At 37.9% G+C, this 25,134-nt stretch overlaps 1 protein-coding gene across 1 annotated transcript in view; it reads left to right on the top strand.

The window, feature by feature from the left end:
- Positions 1–10,313: 10,313 nt before the first annotated feature.
- The window catches only part of GALNT13 (polypeptide N-acetylgalactosaminyltransferase 13), a 528,170-nt gene continuing 513,349 nt past the window's right edge, over positions 10,314–25,134 (top strand). Inside the window, exon 1 of the mRNA XM_049615630.1 lies at positions 10,314–10,430. The gene's annotated coding sequence lies outside the window, so the exon portion shown is untranslated. The remainder of the gene's footprint in view (positions 10,431–25,134) is intronic.

Below are 25,134 nucleotides of genomic sequence, written 5' to 3'. Positions count from 1 at the left end.
CTGCAATACTATTCAGTATTAATAGAATAATTGGCTTAGAATTCTATTCAGATAGTTCTGTGGGATGGTATATTAGGGGTGAAGTCCATAATTTGTAGGTATAAAACTGATTCTTCTTTCCATTGACACTGATAACAAAAACTCAATAGTTTAAAAGTAGATAAAAAAGTGGGGAAAAGTTCTAGATAATCTATTTTTCAATAGGTGAGAAAATTATATGCAAATACATTAATTTATTCAGGAGTTTATACTTTCATCTGAAACTCTAGAAACTGGACGGACAAAAGACCAAAAAAATGTGGTAAAATGGAAATTATCTTCCATAATGCTTTTTGAAGAAGTTCTGAATTGGAAAATGTTAGAGTTATTATCAAAGTGCTTTGAGTCCTGAGTAACCGATCATGTTTCTATTTTTGTTCTTTCTTAAGAGCTTGCTACATTTTTCACATTTTAGGCAGTTTAGGGCATCTTTGTAGTTGCTAGAGTTGGCTAAACAAAGTTCAGGCCAAACTAGGAATATGGGGTAGAGTTACTTTGTTGAATTGGTTGAATTCTATCCTCCTCTTCTTTAAAAAAAAAATTTTTTTAATGTTTATTTACTTTTGAGGGAGAGGGAGCGTGAGTGGGGCAGGGGCAGAGAGAGGGAGACACAGAATCAGAAACAGGCTCTAGGCTCCAAGCCATCAGCACAGAAGCTGATGCGGAGCTGGAACTCACCAACCCTGAGATCATTGAGCCACAGTTGGACGCTTAACCTACTGTGCCACCCAGGTGCCCCTTTCTTCTTCTTTGTGCAATGTTTATGGAGGGTTCAGTAGGTAGTTTTGGCAAGATGATCTTCTCTACAGAGAAGAGCACTCATTGCCTATTTAGAAGGCTATTAAAAAGGCTGATCGTGAAGAGACTGATAAAAAGCCTTTTTTTTTCTTGAATGTAGGGGTTGTTGAGAGAAGAATATGATGATTTATGCTATTTATTTGGCCCTTATTAAGTGGCACACACTTAGTTCTATCTACTGGGATATTTCTATGACTAAAGCAGACAAAGACCATGGAACTTACATTTTAATGTGGGAATCTATGTGCTCATGTGAGCTCATGTATGGTTGTGTATATGATGGGGAGGAATTAGGGCTAGGTGACTATTCGTAGTACAAATGCTTACTCCGATTCTAAGTTAGGGCCATTATTGAGTTTAGAGACTTGAAGCAGGGGAAAGCAGTGAGAGAATTTTTGATATGTAGCCAACTGGTGTTGATCACTTTGCTTCCCTTTCCTAAACTGTCCCCATAACAGGGAAAATGAAATCTTACTGGGTTCACCTTAAAGCCTAATTATCTTTGAAAATTGATTAAGATCATTTACAATACAGGAAACACAGAAAGTATCACTTATTGAGTGTCTAGTACAAACCAGCTGTATATACTGCATCTTTTATTTCTCAAAAAAAATCTGTAATAGTACATAGTATAGAATACTTATTTTACCCCAAATATGCCTATTTCTCAGAGAGGTGCATGCCTAAGATCACTTAGCTGCTAAGTGATAGAACTGGCCTTTTGATACATGTCTATTTTGCTTACATACTCATATGCTAACACATACACACATACATTTCATATATATTATGCTAAAATTGCTAAAATTCTAGAATATAAATTATGAAAAGTCAATTCCATGTTTATTAAATTCTTCTCAGAGAGTGTACCATTGATATCTTTATGGATAATTACCTTGATTGCTTTTATATTATACTAATGACTGTTCCAAGGCAATAGTACTTCAAAACATTGCTATATACTCTACCCTAACATGTCTTCCTTAATACTGTCTATTGAGTTTAGAATCATGGGGTCTCTTGTTGTATCATTTTTCTTGTTCATAATAATCTTCTAGGTTTTACTTTTTACTTGTTATTATTATACTTTACATTTATAAAATGCTTTCTACTTTTCAAGGGAACTACGTATATGTAAGGTGTATTATATATATAATACATATTATGTATATATGTTATATATATATATCTCCTTTGTAGATATCTTAATAATTATTACCTATTTATGACTTAATGAATTGTTACACCTTTTAGGCTAATGAATGAAAAAATCCTAATAGCATGTTCTCTTTTTATATTTAATTTGTAGTATAATATCAGCTTCTATTCTTTCAAAATAAAAATGTGTCCCTTTATTTATTTACTTAATTTTTGTAAATTCCTCACAGTTAGTTGTGGCCATCTTCTCCTAGTAAATGATAGTCATTCTTCTGTCCTTTAATGTTGAGAAAATTGCCTTATCACATCAATTTGGCAATGCAGACAGATTTAAAGTGAAATGGATTCTTTCCTTTTCCTCCAGATTCTAATTAGATATTTAGTTAAAGTCTAGGACCAAAATTTGTGACACTCTACTTAGTACTTTCTAATTCTTGTTCCTTGTTAAACGTTGAATAATGTATGAGTTTGCTTTTTTAAAGTTATCCAGTATACATAATTTTATACATTGTATAGCAACATAATTTTTTTGAATGGGATAACTGAAGAAAAATAAGACTGAGGAGGACAATTAAATTTTTTTTATTGCATTTCTTTATTTTTGAGAGGCAGAGCGAGACAGAGCATGAGTGGGGGAGGGACAGAGAGAGAGGGAGACACAGAATTCGAAGCAGGCTCCAGGCTCTGACCTGTCAGCACAGAGCCCTACATGGGATTCGAACTCATGGACCATGAGATCATGACCTGAGCAGAAGTCGGACACTCAACCCACTGAGCCACCCAGGAGCCCCTGAGGAGGACAATTTAGTATGATTCTGGGAATCTTTTCAAATGTTAAAATTTAAGAAGTGTCTTTGATAAATTTCTTTGTTACTTATATCTTACTTCCTCTATAAGACAATGACTTACATTTGTGCATTGATGGGGTAGGCAGCTGTAGTAGCTATTGGTGGACTAAAGGATTTTTGTGGTTGTTACATTTTTTTAATATGCTGGAGTATGGGTAAAGGTTCAAACAACTAATTAAAACACACTGGAAAATCCTTCATTACAAGAAGGTGGTATTTTAAATATGTTTAAATGTGTTTATGTTTTAAAATATGAAAACAAAGTTTACCTGCTATGTAACTATTTTTGATAAGCATTCATATTTAAATTTTAAATAATTAGATTTGTAAATGTAGAAATACTTTTATCAATATAATGGATTATTCATGAGCTTTAATAAGCAAGTGAAATATTATTTACAGGATGATGTAATATATTTGCTGTATATATAATAAATTTAATGTATATATTTACTAAATAAGTGGGTGTCTATAATGTGATAAACATTATATTCAGTCCTGGAAATCAGTAATACAGCCCCTGCTTTTCAAGGACTTACCTTCTAAAAGAGATATATCTATATGGGGTACACAAGTAGTGAGGTAGTGAATATGTAATTGCTTTATGCTTTAAACTCTGATTATGTTTAACATTTGCTTCATATTTGCCTTGTTAAAAAACTATTTATTTTTGAGAGAGAGCAAGTGCTAGAGCATGAGAGGCAGAGGAGCAGAGAGAGAGAGAGAGAGGGAATCCCAAGCAGGATCCCAGGTGAAGTCCCAAAGCATGGCTTGATCTCAGAAACCATGAGATCATGACCTGAACTGAGATCAAGAGTTGGATACTCAACTAACTGAGCCACCCAAGGGCCCCTCATATTTGCCTTTTGATTTTTTTTCAATATATGAAATTTATTGTCAAATTGGTTTCCATACAACACCCAGTGCTCATCCCAAAAGGTGCCCTCCTCAATACCCATCACCCATCCTCTCCCCCTCCCACCCCCCATCAACCCTCAGTTTGTTCTCAGTTTTTAAGAGTCTCTTATGCTTTGGCTCTCTCCCACTCTAACCTCTTTTTTTTTTTCCTTCCCCTCCCCCATGGGTTTCTGTTAAGTTTCTCAGGATCCATGTAAGAGTAAAAACATATGGTATCTGTCTTTGTCTGTATGGCTTATTTCACTTAGCATCACACTCTCCAGTTCCATCCACGTTGCTACAAAGGGCCATATTTCGTTCTTTCTCATTGCCATGTAGTATTCCACTGTGCATATAAACCACAATTTCTTTATCCATTCATACGTTGATGGACATTTAGTCTCTTTCCATAATTTATTTGCCTTTTGATTTAATGGAGATATAGAGATGTTAAGTGACAGCAAAACCACATTCCCTTAAGTAAATGCCAATGCTTTCCCACGTTGTTCTGTTTTCCATTTATTTACTTATCTTTGTTTATGAATGCTCAATAGTAGCATAGTTATTATTATTATTTTTTACATATTGCCCTACTTTCTACCTATTTACTTATCCCTGTCAACGTATGCTAAATAATAGCCTATTCAGGCATGGCCACAAAATTGGTTGGGAGAGGTACTTATGTCGCTCTCCGTGGTGCTGAAAGATTGCGGTGGGCTGAAATTAGTTGTCTCCTCTCATTCTTTGACACTAATGATTATTGCCCTATCAAGAATTCAAAACAAGGAAAAGAAAAGTATGGTGGGGAAAGGAAAGATGAAAAAAAGGGAGGTTTAAATGCAAGGCTTAGCTATTGGTTAATAGATGGTTGGATTAATTTATTTGAAGTTTACAACAGGCACTGTGCTTAGAGTGAGGCTACAACTTTGCATTTCCACTATTGTCCTGCAAACCTAAACTTTATATTGGTGTATCCCACTGTATATTGAAGAAAATAGACATCAAGCACACAAATATGGAAAAATGTAAGTTTGAAACTGCGGTAGATGCTAGGAAAGATACAGGGCTTTATGGATCATGAGGTAAACTAGAGCAAATATGAGTATATCAATATGGAGCTTGATTGAAAATTAATTACTTTGCTCTCATATTATTAAATTATTATTATAAAAACAATATGTTAAAGAAGATAAGGTCTAGTGAATCATATAAGACTTCCCAATAAAATCTTTAAAAAAATAATGAGATCTTGCCTCCATGAACTGAACTTTTTAATAACAGATTTTTATACCTGAAATAGCTATATTTCCCGATCATGACATTTTTTAATTTTTAAATTAAAAAAAAATTTTATTTATTTTTGAGAGAGAAAGAGACAGAGAGTGAGCAGGGGAGGGGCAGAGAGAGAGGGAGACACAGAATCCGAAGCAATCTCCAGGCTCTAGCTGTCAGCACAGAGCCCAGTATGAGGCTCAAACCCACAAACTGTGAGATCATGCATGACCCGAGCTGAAGTCAGATGCTTAACAGAGTGAGCCACCCAGGCACCCCCTGATCATGAAATTTTAAATTATGATGTAATAATTATCATCATGGGTGGGGAAAATTTGTTTGCACAAAGTAGGTGTAAAAGATTTTAAACTTTTTCTTTTATGACAAAACATTTATATCAGCTAAAATGATATTTAGAATATATCAGCTTTATTTTTCTTTCCTATCAGTTGTGATCTTGAATTTTTGTGGTTAGAAGTAGATTTCAAATCTATTAAATTTTTATCAGCAAATTGAAAATAACAATAAAGCTTAAATTTGAAAAAATATTTAAGCATTATTAAAGCAGTCAATCTGCAGCTGACGTGGCTAACACAAAAATAGCAATTCGGCATATGGTACAGAATTATAGTATATTTATGTTACTAGAGCTTTGGGTCATTAACTGAAGCTGTGCTCACTAGAGTTTTCTGCCCAGGCTCCCTGCTCCCCATATGCAATAGGCTACATTTTGAAATGTATGCAATATTTCTTGGCCCCTAAAATAAAAATCTTCAAACCATTCCATGAGCTTTTGCAAACCACTGGGTCTTTAGCTGAATGCTAAAGTAGATGGTTAGATGTAGACACTTCTTTATTTATGTCGTCATCAGAAAGAATGAGACTCATGCTCAGATTCCACTTGTTCAGGCCATCCTGCAAAGAGCCTTAAACAAGCTTCTGACCTGAAGCTACCTGTCTGTGAACTCTGGCAATTGTGGCAACTCCACTTGGCCACTTTTTGCGGTTGAGGTGGTCAATATATCATGGGATATCTGTAAACTATTTGTGGTACACTCGTTGGAAAGCTCAGCTCATAACCTCTTTCAGTTTTCTTCTGAGAATTTATTATCACCTGATATAAGTACGTATTTTATTTTTGTTCAGGACATATTACACTAAAATGTAGCATTCATGTAAGTATAGTCTTTATCTTTTTGCTCACTGTTGTATTCCCAGAGTATGATGTAAACGTTCAATACATATTCACTGGATAAAGGGCTAGACTCTAAGTTTCATGAGGGCTATTTTCATTTTCCTGTTTTTCTTTTAGTACGTACTCCAGTGCTTAACTCATTGTATTGCACTAAGGAGATAAGCACGATCAAGAATATAAATATTCTTCTTGTAAGATGTGTTAGGGCTTTTAGACTATATCCTAAAAATAGTGAGAATCCACTGAAATATTATAATTTGTAAAAAAACGTTTTTAGTTTTTTTTATTTAAAAAAAAACAAAGTTGTTTCCTGCATCTCTAAATAATGGTATCTCCATTCTCTTACCCAATTTTAAACTCTCACAGTAATGTAACACTTTTGTCCTTCTTCACTGCTAATAATTTTTCAAAACCTGACAATCAAACTTCAGCAATATGTCTCTTCTTTTTCTTCCTTCCTTCCTTCCTCCCTCTTTCCCTGCCTTCCTTCCTTCTTCCTTCCTTCTTCCTTCCTTCTCCCCTCCCTCCCTTTCTTTCTTTCTTTCTTTCTTTCTTTCTTTCTTTCTTTCTTATTCATCATCCATTCATCTGTTCATCATCCATCATCTATTCTTCTGACATCACCCTTTGTTTTCCATTTTAATTTGGGCCTTGGTTAATCACAGGTTGGTCCGTTGTATCTGCTGAACTCATATTTCTGTCTTTAGTATATTCTCCATCTAAGTCACTTTATGCTTTATAGATGGTCAATTGCACAATATTGACCATCCTGTTTATCTAAACAAATGCTTTCAATAACTCTTCACCGATTAAAGATAAATTCCTAGCTTTCTATTTGAAAAAAATTACAAAATAAATTTTTATTACTTTCAACACTCAGTCACATAAATTATTGCATTTATTTTTGTAAGAGAAGCAAAGAATGTTTCTCTTCCAATTTTTAAAATGAATTTGAACTTTAAAAATGTTCAAAATTACTACAAAAAATGCCTTAGTAATCTTCATCTAAATTTTCCAACTGTTAAAAGTTGGTCACATTTCCTTCATCACTCTCTCAATAGGTATTTCTGAAAAGATGTGAATAAAATACAGGCTTTATGCCTTTCTTACCCCCAAATATTTCATTATAGTAACTATAGTAAAATTATTAAAATGCGAACATTTAATATTGATACAAAATTAATTATAATTTAACATAAATAAAAGGTCTATAAATCAGATATTATAGACTTTATTCCTATTTTGCCAACTGTCCAGTAATGTTGCTATATATTTTTCTAGTCCAGTACCCAATTCTTGATTAGACACTGGATTTAGTAGTCATGTCTCTTTAATCTCTTGTAGTCTGGAATAGTTCTCCAGCCTTTCTTTAATTTTCATCAGAATGATATTTTTGAAAAGTACAGACAAGATATTTTGTGGCATTTTCCTCAAGTTGGAATTTTCTTTTGCTTTTTCTCATGGATGCAGTCAATTATTGTTATTATTATTGGTCTGAAATACGAAACAAATTACATTGTGTACTTTTTCGTACATCACATCGTGAGGTTCATGATTTCACCTGGTCCTATTACTGATGATTTTAACCTTGATCACTTGGTTAAGATGACGTCTACCAAATTTAGTCTCTAGAAGGAGACTAGAAGGAGCTCCTCTAGAAGGAGCTTATGTGTAAGCATAATCTTGAAGTGCTCTACCTTGGAGGTTGCACTCCATTGTTGCATTTTGGAATCCTGCATGAACCATTAGTCAGGAAAACAAGGCTAGCCTACTGAAGAATAACAGCAGGTTGAACAAAGATGAGCCCTCCCAGCTGAGCCCTGCCCCCAATCAACTGGCCAACCAGCAGATATGTGAGTGAGGCCATACTAGACTATCCACTGCAAACTAAGCCAGCCAGAGGAGAAAATTACCCAGACAACTCACAGAACTTTGAGAAATTATAGATGTTTTATTTATAGATACTGTGTTTGTAGGTGTTTTTATTGCTTTTTTGTTTAATGGTTTGTTATAAAGCAAAAGTTAATAATTCCCAGGGAGATGTTTTGAAACTACTTAAATATCTTGTTCAACATACAGTCTTTATCCACCAGAATTATGCTTCTTGCTTTAGTTAAAATATTAGTACAAAAGTTGCAAAATGGAATTATACTTTTTTAAGAGATGAAGAATGTAAGGATGGGGGATTATATGTCTTCAAAGGACACATGTCTGGTAGGTGGCTATGCCAGCATTAGAACCCTAATCTTCTACTTGCTGATCCATACTTTTTGTTGAGTTTGCCATGCAGAGGTGAGTAGACTGATGGTAGAATTGGAACTCCCAAGAGGGAGCAATAGAGAGAAACTCCAGAGTGTCGGTGGTATTAGGAGTGGCATCCTGTGTCCTCATACATGCACAGAATCACCTCTGGTAGATGCTCCTTGATTGATTGTTGGAAGGGGTGGCGGGATGGACAATGTAAGAGAAGACATTAAGTATAACATATCATACCAATTTAGATGATAATTGATTCATGAAAAGATATAACATTTCTAGAAATTTCCTTTTATGAGTACAGTCAAGAGTGTCATTGACATACTAGATAAAAATAATAATATATACAACATTGCTCTTAATATTTTTGAAGCAGCTATTTTATCTTCCCCCAGTTTTGCCACATAAACTAAGAAGAGGGACCTACCACAGGTGAGTGACCCCGGGAGAGGAGGAAAGGACCCCTATTTTACTCTCTCTTACAAATAAGAAAACTGAGACCAATGAAAGTCAAGGGCCAAAAGTAACCAAGGGCTAACAGTGAATAAATGGCAAAGTGGGGATTTGAACTCAGCAATGCCAATTTCCTAGAAGAGTACCTCCCACATGGCAGTGAGGGATAGGTCCTAAGTCATCAGATGTTAATAATATCCGAGTCTTGTCTGTGCTTTGTGCCAGGCATTGTTTCAAGATCCTTGCGTACATTTTAACTCATTTCGTACCAAAGACTTCCGCTTACATTATACATTAACTTGACTTAGGAAGGACTTCACATTGACTTTACTTTGAAATGCAAGCATTCCGGCACTTCAAAGTGTGTCCATGAGTGTGTTAAAGCCCATACCACGTTGACTGAGAAAGGAATTCAAAGCCTCACTTTTTATTTTTTTTCTTTACTTTCCCTCAAAAATGTAAGAGCGCAAGGAAGCATTTTTGCGTTCCCAGATCTCTTACACTGTGCAGGCTGGACGCAGCTGTCGCCAACCAGAACATTAGAATCCTGTCAGGGTGAAAGAACTGTAAGGGACAAGAGGCCAAACTCTTGTCGGTCCTTTCTTCTTCAAGGCTCCAAACCTCAACTCCCCCGCAGCATCTCTCTGCTGGAGAGACTACGACGGGGGTGGGGTTGCCCCAGCTTTCCCCGAGGGCAGTCTCCTATCCTCTAGCACCCCTATAAGAGGCTCGCTGGTGCACTGGGCTAACACGGTGTGTGCAAGCCTGCTTTTCCCCCATGGGAACCCTGGATGGCCAGGGGCCGCGAAGCTCTCTGTGGGGGAGAGGAGCCGACCCCACAGTTGCTCTTGGGGGCCGTGCCTGCCAAGTATCGCGGGACTTGTGCACATCGCTGGAGCAGTAGCTCCAGGAGCAGCTGGAGCGCGCTCGGTGCACACCGCCCCAGCCCGGGGAGGAGCGGGAGCGGGGAGGGAGGAGGGCTGGGGGGTGCTGGTTACGTAAATGATACTAGCCCAGTGAGAGGCCTCCAGGCTGGGGCTACGGGAGGGGGAGGGACCGCGCGAGGAGGAGGGGCTGGGAGGGAGAGGGCTGGGGTGGGAGGGGGGCGGGGGCCGGGGGCGAAGTGACCAGGCGGCGGCGGCGGCAGCTCTGCTGAGGTGACAATGTGCTAGGAGCCCTCGCTCGGTCTCCTGTGCCTCCTCGGCCTCGGCGCCCGCTCTCGCGGCGCTCCCGGAGCCCTCTAGCCCGCCGCTGCGCTATGAGGGCGCCTCTCTGGGGCTGGCCCAGGCCGGAGCCGGCTTGCTCTGCTCCAGGGGAAGTGTGAAGAGAGAGGCGCGGGCGGGAGACGGGGCTGCGCGCGGCGTTCGCGGACCGGCGCGGGTTCCAGGTGAGCGCGGGCTCGGCGCACCCGGTGTTCGGCGCGGCCGGCGGGCGCCTGCCGGGCTGGGTCAGAAGCTGAATCCCGTGCGTGGACTGCCGTTCCCTCTTCGCGGGATCCTTGGCCACGATAGCAGGTCTCCGTCTCTCTCTTGCTCCCCCTCTCTTCCTCGTAATTGTCTGGGGCGAGTCTCCTCCGGGTGGCCAGGGTGCCCGGGTGGGTGCCGCAAAGTCCTGCAGCGAGTGTCGGTCGCCGCGTCCAGCGCCCCGGGCTGGACTGGGGTAGGGGCGCCCGCGGACCCGGCGAGACTGCCTCCCGGAAGCTCGGAGCGTGCTAGCCGGCTGCTGCAGGTGCGGAGGGTGGATCGAGAGGCGCGGAACTTTCTGTCGCTGACCCGCTCTCTACTCCTTTCTCCGCTACTCGCTTCAGATCCGGGGCGCTGGCCACCCTCTGCGCCCTGGTGGCGCTTGGCGGTGGGGGCAACTTTCTCCCCACCAGCTGCGGGCGGCCGGGGCTGGCTGTGCGCGGACGCTCCTGTTAGGCTTCACACCGGGGACGCACTAGAGCTTGGGTATCTTCCTCGACGGTTGTCTTCCTTCCTTTCTGCCTCTCTCTTTCGGTGCCCCTCGGCCTCATTCTCTCTGCGAGTCTCTGTCTCTGACTCAGTTTCTTTCTCTGACTTTCTCTCTGACTCTGGCTCCCCCTGCGACCTCCGGGTCTGTTTCTCTTCCATTCTTTTCCTCCTTGTATCTCTTGGGATGTCTCTCTATTCCTGTTACCCTGTCTCTTACGCTTGGCTCTCTGTCTTGGCGTGTTTTCTCTCTGCCTCTCGCTGCCTGTCTCCGTCTACCTCCTTCGTCTTTCCTGCCTTGTTCTCCGAATCCCGAGGCGCCCCGGCCAGTCGAGCACGCCCCGGCCCACCTTCTGGGCACCTCCAGGTACAGAGATCTCCCTGCTCTGAGCCAGAGGGGATGCGGGGGTTGCCCTTGTGTGGGTTTGCATGGAGCAGAGGGGCTGAGTGAAGGGCTTAAGGGCCAGTCTCCCCTGCCCGGGTCCGAGGGCCCTGTGCGGCAGATAGCCGGAGCGCATTGAGGCTACTGGCGGTGAAAGCGGCGTGCGTCCCTCCCCTCAACCCGAAAATTGACTAAGATCAGTTGAATTTCCTGGTAGAGAGTCTACACCTCCAGCCTTTACAGGTAGCCACATAAGAGACGGTAGGCAAACACAGAAAGCTTTGGCATCCGGGGAAAACTAACCTCGAAAGGGTGGGAGCTTTGGTGAGGCAAAGGTGTTGCTAGCGGAGGAGAGGAGCATTGGGGACTATCTGCCATAAACTGCCATAACACTCAATCCTTGAGCCGTTTCCTTGGGAGAGGTCGCGGTCACTCTTCCTAGGAACACAGCGTGGTGATTTTATTTGCAGCGTAAAGACACTTGGCTTCCCGAGACGCCTGAAATCTCGGGTTTTCTTTGGGCCCCCAGATCTCTAGTTTTATATGAAGGCTGCCTTTGCTCAGGGTCGCTCCCCTTCCCGTGTGTGTGTGTGTGCGCGCGCACACGCGTGTGTGTGTGTGTGTGTGTGTGTGTGTGTGTGTTCGCTCGCTTCCTTGCATTCATGCCCTCTAGTGTTAAAGAAACCAGCTTGTTTGAGAACACTGAAAAGTAAGGTCAACCTACTGGTGACATATTTTGGACCTTTCACCTTCTCAGGTCATTCTCCTTGCCTTCACTCAATCTTTCCTTTTTCCTCATCGTGACTTTTGCATTGCATTATTAATTTTTCCTTTTCCCTAATCTCTACAAACTCCTTCTCTCCTTCAGAATTAGAACCTTTATGTTGAAACCCTGTTTGAGTGACTTCACAAATGGATAGATTTGGAGAATCTTCATAGCCTAGGGCAGGCTTTGAACATGAGAAATGTGCATTTCTCTGCACTGTTTGCCACAAGCTGGGATTCCACATCTCTTCCTTATGCCCCTGCCCACCTTCAACTCCAATGAGGATTTTCTCTGGCTGCTCTTGCTTGTTTAAATAAATGCTTTTAATTCTCCGTTTGTGTGATGTTCATCCCATTTCAGGGCTTAAGCCGCTTGCTTAAGTAGAGGCACTGTGTCTGAGATCAGGTTTGGGGAGGAAGAAAAGAAAGCCTTTCCAAAGGAAGTACAGTGTTGCTGGTGTAGATTAATTCTGGATGCCAGAGTGTGGAGTGGACCCGGATGCAGTTTCAGATACACAGACCTTAGCACAGTGTGGGAAAACTAGTAAATGCTTATTAAAAACTTGTTCCTTGAGTGATTAGCATGCAGCTAATTATAGGCTTTGATCACCCAGCTATGTGAATGAGCTTCATACAAGAAGTTGAATTATGCCTCTTTTTTTTTCTTGTTTGTTTCATTTACTTAGTGTTTTATGAATGGGAATTGAGGACTACTAGTAGAAGCCATGTTGAAACCTGAGTGCCTTTTTGGCTCATTCACTTCTTGAATTTGCCTCTCTTTGCAAGTCTTTACCTTGGCTGATGTTCTTTAACAAGTCACTGCAGAATTGAAGAAATGATTTTAGAGACTCTGATAGGTGGCATCTCTTAATCTTCCTATGAGAAAGCAAACTGGAACATGACATCATTTATTAGTGAATACTTTCTTGTGGTCTTTCACAAGTGAAAAGTTTTCTCTTTTAACATAAAGAGCAGATCTATCAGCTTGGAATATTTGGGGGCTATAAATTGATCTCTCAAACTGACTCACTTACCTTAAATAATTTATAGGCTTCCTTACTGCTTCAAATATATATGAGAGGTGTGATGCTACATACATATGAAAATTTGCCAAAGTACCTGGAAATATAGTGCCTCCTGATACAAGGTACTGGTAGGAATTCAAAAGCTGCAGTATTGTTTTTTCTTTTTTTTTTTTTCAGTGTTGTTTTTTTGATGATAGAGTAGTCACCTCTTTAAAAATTTGAGGATTTACCGTGAGTATTGTACAGGAGCGTGATCAAGGCAGTTTTGCTTTAAAAATGTTACTTATAGATGGCTTGATACTGTACCCAATGTTTTGCATTTAAAAAATAGCAAAGACACACTGTAGGTGGAAATTCTGCTGCTGGTTGAGATAGGTTCTGATTTCTTACTGATAATATTGAGACACATTTAACTTTTTAACTTCCTGTGCATTAATTTTAAGTTAAACAGTTTTGTCAGAGTGAAATACAATGTTTCATTTTGCTTATAGATTTTTAGAAGTGGTGATGGTTTCTTTCTTTCTTTCTTTCTTTCTTTCGTTCATTCAGAGGTAGTAGTTCTGACAGGAACACTTCCATGTAATAGAGATTGTACAGCTTTTTAATCTTGGCATTTTAGGGAGAGGGTGAGAGAACAAGCAATAAATGAATATTTTTATTCTTTCTGGTTGGACAAATGAAGAGAATATTGGTGTTTTGGAATAACACCAAGTAAAAGTAAAGAATATTATTGAGAATAAAGCATGAATCAAGTCCACTATGGGAAACAAATAACAATGCCACATGTCTTTGATAAGTGTTCATTGTGCTTTATGAAAATGAACAATCTCTACAGTTTTGTCCTTTATTGGTGTTATTAGACATCGTATTCTCAAGTGGCACCTCTTGCAATAAACAAGAAATTCTTGACTGTGACTTTTAATATATGACCTTCTTGGGTTTAAATTGCTATCAGTAGTAGGAACATGTACACATCTTAAATCTAATGAGGCCTAACAGGATCACTACTTTGAAATCTGAGTGACCATATGGCTAATTATAAAAGAATTTTAACTGGTTTTTGGTTCTCAATTCTTCCTTCTGCTCTTGTCATCCGAATAAACACATGCGAAACGTCAAATCAAGACTAAGTATATGCATTCATATTGACTCTGACAATCTATTTCATGGCCTTTCTTAATATCACCCCCCACATCCTCGCACGGACACATACACACTAAGTATATGTTCAAACACATAAATCACATTTAAAGATCTGGTACTGTCTGCTTTGATAAACCTGTTGTCATTTTAACAGATTAAACTTCAATTTACAATTTCTATCTTAAATCACATTATTTAAGGATGTCTGCTATTCAGTTGAAGGCATGTGTGTTTTTGAAGAGTCCAGCTTTGTATTGTGAAATTTAATACTTAGAGAATTCAAATAACTTAGTGAAAATGAATGCACACATTATTTCAGTAGTAGTTGATCATCCATTCAGGGCATTATAAACAGTTACCTTTTAGAGCAAAATATAAATCAAGTAGACTTTATTCATTTGATACTTGTTTGTCCTGGATTCAGATTTAGACCTGTGTATATGCTTTCAATGTAGTATACCATAAAAATATTTTTTAATGTATCTTTGCTTGATTACCAAGAAGTAATTACAGGTGGCTAAAGAGACCTGTGTGGTAAATATATGTTCCAATTCCGTTGTAAATGAATTAGCTAAAATTCATTTTTAGATATGAGTTTTCTAATTTTATTTTCTTTATGTCACTCAGGAACTATTTATTTAAGCTGAAATACATAATTTTGAAAAATTTTGACTACAGATTATTAAGAGATTTCTGGGTCCTAACACCTAAAATGTTAGTTAAAATAAGGAGATGTGCCTTTCCTGTATGGGCCCAACTTCACTCAAGTGTGCACATATAGTTATTGTCCTTATGAACTCTTGGGTTCTCTCTTAATGTTTACTCTACTATAATTTTCCCGTTAACAAAAGACCTAAAGCAAGCTGCAAAATATCATCTGTTAAAAGTTGTTCCACATTATGGGGCACCTGAGTGGCTTAGTTGGTTCACCATCTGACTTCAGCTCAGGTCACGATCTCACTGTTTGGCTTGTGGGTTCAAGACCTGCGCCAGGCTCTGAGCTAACAGCTCAGAGCCTGGAGCCCGCTTCAAATGCTCTGTCTCCCTCTGTCTCTCTCTGCCCCTCCCCTGCTTGTGTGTTTGTGCACATGCGCTCTCTCTCTCACAAATAAATAAACATTAAAATCTATCCCTTTGAGAGGGATGGAGAGAAAATAGTGACTGTTACCACCGTAGATATGAACATATTTGTGATTGTATAATTAGTTATGTGAGAAAAATAAAACACTGCCCATATTAAATATTCAGACTTCTTTGTATTTGTTTTTTTTTTTAGAACTGCTTACTGTTAAGATAGATGGGAACTGTCCAAGATATAGCATATCAGTGTTTTAACATGATGTGGAATTAATTAGGATTCTGTTTGATACATTAAACTACATTGATGTCACTTAAATCTTATTTAAGCTCTTGTAGAACATTATAGGAAGTGTGATTAAATTGCTAGTTGGCATTTTGGTGATCATAATACATGTGCTCAGTAGCCACTGTAAACAGAAAGAAGAATTTAAAGCAAAGCCTGAACATTCAAAATCATCCAAATTACACCTCAGAGATAGTAGTAAATGTCAATTTAATCTCTTGCCTAATATTAATTGCCTTGATATTGTAAGTACAGGACCTCTTTTTTTGTTGTTGTTGTTAAAAAAAAATGGATTTTGACATATGGGGAGGATTGTGTTCTGGTAGATCAGAAGCATAATAACTGACTTAATTTCTTCTTCAGATTTTTATTATATAATTAGTTTCAGATGGAAAGGATGAGAGTTATATGACTATCAAGACCCCTATGCAATAGTACCATTACTCTGATGAAAGAAAAATGGGAAAACATACTTGGGAAACAAATCTCTGTGGAGGAATAGCCATTTGATTTTACTTATGAGGGAGCTAAAAATGGTGAATTGAGTTACAAATTGAGAAAAGAGCTAAAATCTATTGGATACTTACTTTGTCCTTGTACTGTGGATACGTAAACATCTGATAGGTCTTGCCACATTTTATCCTCATAGCCACATGAGGAGTAAGTAGAATTACTGTCCCCATCGTATAAACAAGGACTCACTCACTCAAAAGCACACAGCTAATATGCTTTAGTGCCAAGGAGCCCATCAGTTCTTTTCTGTCTCTGAAGCCAGTGCACTAGTAGTTCTCAGTGTGACATTTTCACTGACTAATAAAATTTTTAAAAAATTGAGTGCCAGCCTCCATTGAACATTTTCTTTTGCATGGTAAGAATGGTTTTAAAAGTCTACTTATATCATCATCATCTTATAAAAGAGTGGGCATTTTAACACGAGCTAAGATGGCAGAACTGAATATCAAAATATAGTTCTTAAAAGAACTGTATTTAGCTTCCTGTGCATTTTTCTACATTGCACTTAATTTTCAAATTTAACAAAGACTGATGAAAATTTTATCACAGTCTGGTAATTCATTTCACCATATTCTGTAGTTGATGCTTAGGAACCTTCTTAGTCTGAACCAGTATAATATCCTATTTACCCCGTGCACCCTGTGTATACAGAGAACACAGGCCAGCATGGTAGTCATATCCATGACTTCATGAAACCTACATAGCACTTATAGCTAGCTGTTCCATTCTCTTACTAGTCACTGGCCTGGGCAATAAAATTTGGACCCGGGAAAGATGCTAACAATCGCTCTAGCCTCAGTTTACGGTGTCAATGTTTGTTGAAAGGATTAGAGAATTGGGGGTGACTTGTTCCTTCATGGTATTTAACTGCAAATCACTGTCACTTAGCTAGTGCCAATCTGTGTCCTGGGACAAGGAATGAATGAATGCCTGGCAGAAATAAGGGAACATGTGTCAAGAATTTACTCCTCTGTCCTTCCCCACTAACCAATGTGTTCTAGCCTTAGGGATCATTTTGTTCCTTTTTTACTTCTTTGGTGGCCTTGGTGAGGACAAAGAAGTTTTGTTTTAGGTAAGAAAGAGAAATCCAAAGCTAAACTAACTGCTTTTGTAAAACTGACTGATGCTGTTAAATGGCAAGTTTCTTTGGATAGTGACTATTGTGGCCATCAGAGAGAAAAAAAATGACGGTGGGGGTATGTGAAATGTACCTAAATTGTCCTTGTTAACAAACCAGTCTTTACATTGAAATAACTAACGAAGTTTTTGTGTGTGTGTGTTTGTTTTAACATAGATTGTCAGATCCCACTGATACAGATTCTCATTTGTCTCTGATGAGTTTACGGAATCTTTTTTTAAATACTTTTAGATGATTCTGATATACAGTGATGTTTTAGACAACTGATCTAACACCATTTTTCAGGTTAACTTATTAATTTTTACTTATTTAAAGAAGAAAGAAGTTACTTTGTTCTGGACATTATCCTAAGTGTTACATATATTAATTAATTTCATCATAACAACCCTCCAAGGTGGGTTTTATTGTACATCCATTTTACAGACAAGGAAATTGAGATACAGAAAGGTTAAGTAAGTTGTCCCAGACTAAGCTGGTAAGTGACAGGACAAGGACTATGCTATTTTGATGAAATTATTAATAAAACAACTTGCTTTATGTCACAAAGTTTGAAATAGCTGAATTGAAAACGGAGCCCAGATTCCTATGTTTTGTTTCCTATTTGAGTAAGTTTTACCTTTAAAAATGAAGGAAGAAAACCTGACCAACAAGGTGGATTTTTAGAGCTGGAGACAAAATGTTTGCCTTTTAGAAGTCATGGCACTGGATTAAAAAAGACAATTATGAAGAAGACAATGGATATGGAAAAATTGGAGTAGATTTCTTCCAAGCACATTGTTGTTTCTGCTTAGATACACACTGCTCCCTCCTACCCTCCCCGCCCAAATAAGAAGAAACTAACACATAGTGATGCAGGCAGAAAGAAAAAAAAATAAATCTATAACTGAATAGGATTTCTCTACATAGACTTCAATTCATAACTGAGATCTATATCTGTAACTAATCTAATAAGAAATAGTTTATTTTCCTGTGATACTGCTAATAATTGTTTAAATTACATTAAGAAATGTTCATATTTATGAAAGCACTGGGGAAGTCCTGCTGAAATTTCTGGATTTTTTTCCCCATGTGTTTTAAGGTTTTTTGGGGATGGAATATTTGCTAATTTGTAATCACTAGTAATCTACAAAACTGATGTATTAATCTTTGATACGATACATTTTCTCCTTGCAAGCTTTGGTTGATTTTCAGCAACTTTCTCTTGCTTACTATTTTTGTTTAATGTACTAAGACAATGTTTTAATGATTTTTCTTTAGTCTTTAAAAAAATAAATATCATTTTAGGCTGACTGAAAGTTGATTAGATTATGTAAATTATTTCAATTATATACCTTCAATAATGAGTCACTCCACCTTCCTGGATTTTTTTTTAAGGTTTATTTTTTTATTTTGAGCGAGAGAGTGTACGAGTGTGCAGGGGAGGGGCAGAGAAAGAGAGAGAATCCCAAGTAGGCTCTGCACTGACAGTGCAGGAGCTTGAACTTGGGGCTTGAACTCATGAACTGTGACATCATGACCTGAGCCAAAATCAAGAGTTGGACACTTAACAACTGAGCCACCCAGGCACCCCTGTTTTTTTTTTTTTTTTTTTAATGTTTATTTTGGGAGGGAGTGGGAGGGACAGAGAGAGAATCCCAAGTAGGCTCTGTGCTGTCAGTGCTGGCAGAGCCCAATGTGGGGCTTGATCTCACAAACTGAACTGTGAGATCATGATCTGAGACTAAATCAAGAGTCTAGTTAACTGACTGAGCCACCCAGGCGCCCCAGCCTGTTTTTTTTTTTTTTTAAACTAAAGATCTGCACTTAAAACAATGCTGTTTTCAGAGTCTATAAATGAAATGAAGGGTTTATGGGATTACTAACGAACCCAGTATCAAAATTCAGTACAGTTTTTTTTTCCCTTTTTCTTGCAGGAATTCCATCTCTTTTTTTCTGAATCCTCAAGCCTCAATAATCTTTGATTATCTTGATAGTTCAGTCTCAAATGGGACTAAATGTCATTTGTCCTAAAAAATGTTAGAAGCCACACTGTCCCTGATTGTGGTTCAGATGTTACTCATCTCTTCTAGGTTGTCACTGTGCCTTTGTATTTTCTTAAGTAAATAATGTGTTTATTATTTCTCAATACTCTTTCTTTTCCCTATCTTTTCCTTGTTCCTTTGTCCCCTTTCTTCTTCATGGTACGCTCTACTTTAAATGGTCTTTCTTCTATGGCTTAGTAAATCCACTTGTAGCAGGACTAGATTATTACTGCTCTTGAATAGTAAATAAAAAAAGAGCTTCTGTTCATTTCATCAGTTAGTTCTGAGTAGGTAAGAGACAGACGCGCTAGCTTCTGCATCTGGGTCATTTAGCAGGAGGCTGGGGATGCTAAATTCACATCTCATTACCTCTGTCTACTTTTAGAATTGTGTGCCTGGGCCCTGTGGTCAGTTGGCAGTTGGCCGGCCCAGGGCTCAGAGGGAATGCTGTGTTATTTGAGAGGATGCCAACTTCAGTTGCCACATGGCTTTCTCGTTTCTTGGTCAGATTTTCCTCATACATCCTCCAATATGTGTTTTCTTACTAACTCTAGGCTATTGACTTCATGTCAAAAAATTTTTATATTAATGGATAGATTGTGATGGACAATTTTAATAATTTATATTCTATGGCTCCCACTCCCCAACTTTGGGTGGTAGTTCCCCTATCTGATAAACCTAGAGCAGACATTTTGTCATGGATTTTTTAAAGAGTTTTATTGTTGTGCACTAAGTTGAGATGAATCGTAGGTAATTGGATGGTGCAGCTGAATTAACACATTGAATTGCTAGTTATGAGACACTTCATTTGCCGTTGCAGATGACAATAGGCCCATTTTGCTTCTACAATGCACAAATTCTTATTATCTATATAGAATTCTAATTCGAGTGGGATAACACGTATGCATCATTTCCATTCCTTTGTAAGGAAAAATAACCTTCACAAATGTAATATACTTGCAACTATCTTATTAAATACTTTTGAACTTTAATAAATCTCTTTTTTTTGAGAATGTTAATTCTCATTCTCCACAAAAAGGACAGAGTATAAGGCATTTCAAAAACATGAAATCAGTAGTATTGCTGGGTACCATAAGACCTGTGCAGATGTACAGTTTGCATTCATTTCAACAGAGCACCTTGTTTGAATCACTCAAGACAGCATTGTTGCTATCATGACTCTGGTGATATTCAGTAGTCTAATAGTTTTGTTTGTTCCGGGTTTTATTCATTTTAGATGTTTTAAGGGTAGTTTCTCTAGGTCAGTGGAATTGCTTTTCAACAAGTGATTATCCATTTGAAGAGGAAGAATGGAGACATGTCTTTATTTATTATACATCCTGTTGAAACCTCATTAATTTAAACGTTAAAGGGTCAAAAAGATATCAGACTGTTAAAAATTGGATAGAGTAAAGCAAGGCAGAGGAAACTGACTAAGATATAGGAAAGTGGCCTGAAGTTGAAGAGGGAGACACTGTGTCCTGAACAGTCCCCCAAAGGCTTGAGTTCCATGCCAAGAAAAAAGGAGAGCAGAGGTGAGACACTGAGTCTGAAACAAAATAATTAATCAACATGTATAGTTGGAATAACCAACCTTCTACTTACCAATTCTACTTCTTAGGCAAATGTCCCTATAGCACATTTTTCTCATCACCCCTCTCACTACACTCCTTAGTACAAACTAATGAAATTGCTTACATGTCTGAGGGACAATAAGGGCAACTAGGGACACATCCTAGAACCATAGGATAAAGTCCCTTTTATTTTGACACTTAGACTCTACAAGCCTAAATGATCAGCAAGTTGCTTATCCTAAAACAAAGTCTTCTAACCAAGAAGACCCACTCAAGTACAGAAGACTCAGTATTTTCTGTTCCCTCATTCTTTTTTTTTTAAATTTTTACTGTTTATTTGAGAGAGAGAGAGAGAGAGAGAGAGAGAGAGAGAGGAAGGAAGGAAGGAAGGAAGGAAGGAAGGAAGGGAGGGAGGGAGGGATGAAGGGGCAGAGAGAGACAAAGACACAGAATCCAAAGCAGGCTCCAGGTTCTGAGCTGTCAGCACAGAGCTGGATGCGGGGCTTGGACCCATGAGTGGTGAGATCATGACCTGAGCCAGAGTTGGACACTCAACTGACTGAGCCACCCAGGAGCCCTGTTCATTCTTAAATATAAAATAGCAACCATGGATTACCAGACATTTAAAAAATAATGTAAGAAAAAAAATACTAAGAAAAGTCTGCAACATGAAAAGAGAGACCAAGATAATTGAAAAACCACTAACAGTAAAATGACCTTGTAGGGAACAGAGAATTAAAAGATCATAAGAAAGGCAAAAACGTTAAAATCCTTGAAGAGCTCTAGCCACACCCTCAAAAATGGGGGAATATCAAGAATAAATATCAAGAATATCAAGAATAAATCAGGCAAATTTAGATGGTCAAGGATTTGAGAGACAAGCAAAAGCTAGGGCAAGGTTGAATGAGAAGTTTCATCACCTCCACAAGGCCACTCCTTTAAGACAGAGAGGTAGCTGTTTCACCTCATACATATAAAAAGAGAATCAAGGAAAATGAGGAAACAGAGAAATATGTTCCAAACAAAACAATAAGGGAAAACCTCAGAAAAAGATCTTAATGATATGGAGATAAGCAATTTACCTGATAAAGAATTCAAGTTAGGTGCGCCTGAGTGGCTCAGTCGGTTAAGTATCCCAACTTCAGCTCAGGTCATGATCTCACGGTTCGTGAGTTTGAGCCCCGTGTCAGGATCTGGGCTGACACCTCAGAGTCTGGAGCCCACTTCAGATTCTGTGTCTCCCTCTGTCTACCCCTCCGCTGCTTGCACTCTGTCTCTCACATTGTCTTAAAAATAAATGAAACATTTAAAAAAAAAGAATTCAAATTAATGATCATATAGATGCTTACTGAGCTCTGGAGAAGAATGGATGAACACAGAACATCAACAAGAAGGTAGAAAATACAAGATAGTACCAAATAAAAGTCACAGAGCTGAAGAATACAGTAACTGAACTGAAAAATATACTAGATGCATTCAGTAGCAGACTGGTAAAGCAGAACAAATCAATGAACTGGAAGTAAAGATAATAGAACTCACCCAGACAAAGCAGCAAAAAGAAAAAAAAAAGAAAAGAAAGATAACTTAATGGACCTGTGGGATAACAGCAAGTGGAATAGCATTTGCTTTTTAGGGGTCCCAGAAGTAGAAGAGAGAAAGGAGTAGTAAACTTATTGGAAGATAATGGTTGAAAACTTTCCTAATCTAGGCAAGGAAAGAGATATCCACATTCAAGAAGCCCAGAGAATTCTAAATAAAATCCAAAGAGATCCACACTAAGGTACATTGTGAAGACATCAAAAATTAAAGAGAGAATATTAACAGCACCAAGAATTAAACAAATTATTACATACAAGGGAACCCCCATAGGAGTATCAACAGATTTCTCAACAGAAATTTTGTAAGCCAGAAGGGAGTAGCATGACATATTCAAAGTCCTGAAGGAAAAAAAACAAAAACAAAAACAAAAAAACTTCCAACCAAGAATATTCTACTTGGCAAGATTATCATTCAGAACTGAAGGAGAGCTAAAGAGTTCTCCAGAGGAGCAAAAGTCATAGGAGTTCATCACTGCTAAATCAACAGATTTAAGCTGAAAACAGATGGCACTAATTAACAATAAGAAAACATAAGAAAGTAAAAATCTCACTGGAAAATATAAATATGTATGAAAGGTAGTGGATCAGATACTTTTACAAAACTGGTATGAATGTTAAAAGAAAAAAATAGTAAAATTAACTAAAGCCACAATAATTAGTTAAGGGATACGTAAAATACAGAGATGTAAGTGTAATATCAAAACATAAAATGTGCAGGGGGAGTAAAAATGTAGCTTTGGAATGTGTTTAAATTTCACTTGACATTAAATTAAAATAGACTATTATTTACAGAAGATGATATATGTTAACCCATTGGTAACCACAAAACAAGAACTTATAGTAAATACACAAAAGAAAATGCAAAAGGAAAACTAAACATAAGCTAAGGAATCATCAAGCCACAAAAGAGGAGAGAAAAAGAGACTAAATTATCCAATTAAGAGACAGAATAATTAAAAACAACACCAGTCTATATGCTGCTTACAAGAGACTCACTTCAGAAGTAAATACACACAAAGACTGAAAGTGAAGGGATCAGAAAGATATTCCCTGCAAATGTAAACAAAAAGAAACCCTTATCAGATAAATTAGACTTAAAACATTCTATAATAAAAGACAAACGGGGCATTGCATAATGATAAAGGGGTCAATCCATCAAGAAGATATATTTTTGGAAACATAACAGTCTTCCAAGAATGAAACTTGAGAAAATAGAAAATCTGAGTAGACAAATCACTAATAAGAAGATTTTGAATAGTAATGAAAACCTCCCAAATATGAAAAATCCAAGACCAGACTGCCTCAGTGGTGAATTCTACCATTCAGAGACTTAGTACCTATCCTTCTCAAACTCTTCCAAGTAACTCAAGAGAAAGAAAAGCTTCCAAACTCATTTTACCAGGCCAACATTACCTTGATACCAAAACCAGACAAGGACATCATAAAAAAAGAAAATTAGAGGCCAGTATTCCTGATGAGCATAGATGCAAAAATCCTCAATGAAATATTAGGCAATCAAATTCAGCAATACATTAAAATTATCATATCCCATGATCAAATAGGATGTATTTCAGGTATGCAAGGATGGCTCAACATCCACAGTCCATCAAAATGATACACCATGTTAACAAAATGAAAGCAAAATACTATACAATCATCTCAACAGATGCAGAAAAAAACATTTGATAAATCTCAGGATTCATTTATGATAGAGACTCTCAACAAAGTGAGTCTAGAGGGAACATTTCTCAACATAATAAAGGGCGTATATGACAAACCCACAGCTAATATCATACTCAACTATGGAAATCTGAAAGCTCTTCCTTTAAGGTCAGGAACAAGACAAGGATGCCCAGTCTCTCCACTTTTATTCAACACGGTAGTGAAAACCCTAGCCAGAGAAATTAGGCAACAAAAAGAAGATGCATCCAAGTTGGAAAGGAATTCGTCAAACTATTACTATTTGTAGATGATATGGTATTATATATGGAAAATCCTAAAGGCTCCACCTAAAATAGCCTTTTAGAGCTAATAAATTAATTCAGTAGAGTTGCAGGAATGAAAATCAGTATACAAAAATCTGTTATGTACACTAATCACGAATTATCAGAATGAGAAATCAGGAAAACAGTCCCTCTTACACTCATTGGTAACAGATTGGTGTTTGCCAGAGGAGAGGGGGATTGAGGAAGTCAAATGGGTGCAGGAGGTCAAGAAAGTACAAACTTCCAGTTAGAAAGAATAAATTGCCTTGGAGTAAATTCAATGAAGGAGGTGCATGAAAAGTATGTAAGTATAAAAAAAACTGAAGAACACACAAATAAATGGAAAGGTATTCTGTGCTCACATATTGGAAGAATTGCTATTAAATTAATATTAAAATGACCATACTACCAAAAGCAATATAGATTTAATGCAATCCCTATCAAAATGCAATGGCTTTTTTTTTTGAAACTTGAACAAATAATTCCAAAATCTATATAGAAGCACAGAAAATTCTGACTGGCCAAAAACAATCTTGATAAAGAGAAAAAGAGCCAGAGGTATCATACTCCCTGATTTCAAAATATTCTATAAAGCTGTGTAATCAAAATAGCATGATGCTAGCTTAAAAACATACACACAGATCAGTGGAACAGAATAGAAAACCTAGAAATAAATCCACCTATTTTTGGTCAATTAATTTTTGATAAAATGGATAAGAATATACAGTAGGGATAGCACACTCTTTTTAATAAATGATGTTG

This window comes from Panthera uncia (assembly GCF_023721935.1).
Source record: "Panthera uncia isolate 11264 chromosome C1 unlocalized genomic scaffold, Puncia_PCG_1.0 HiC_scaffold_3, whole genome shotgun sequence".
Classification (NCBI taxonomy): Eukaryota; Metazoa; Chordata; class Mammalia; order Carnivora; family Felidae; genus Panthera; species Panthera uncia.
This window is presented reverse-complemented; position numbering and strand designations above follow the sequence as displayed.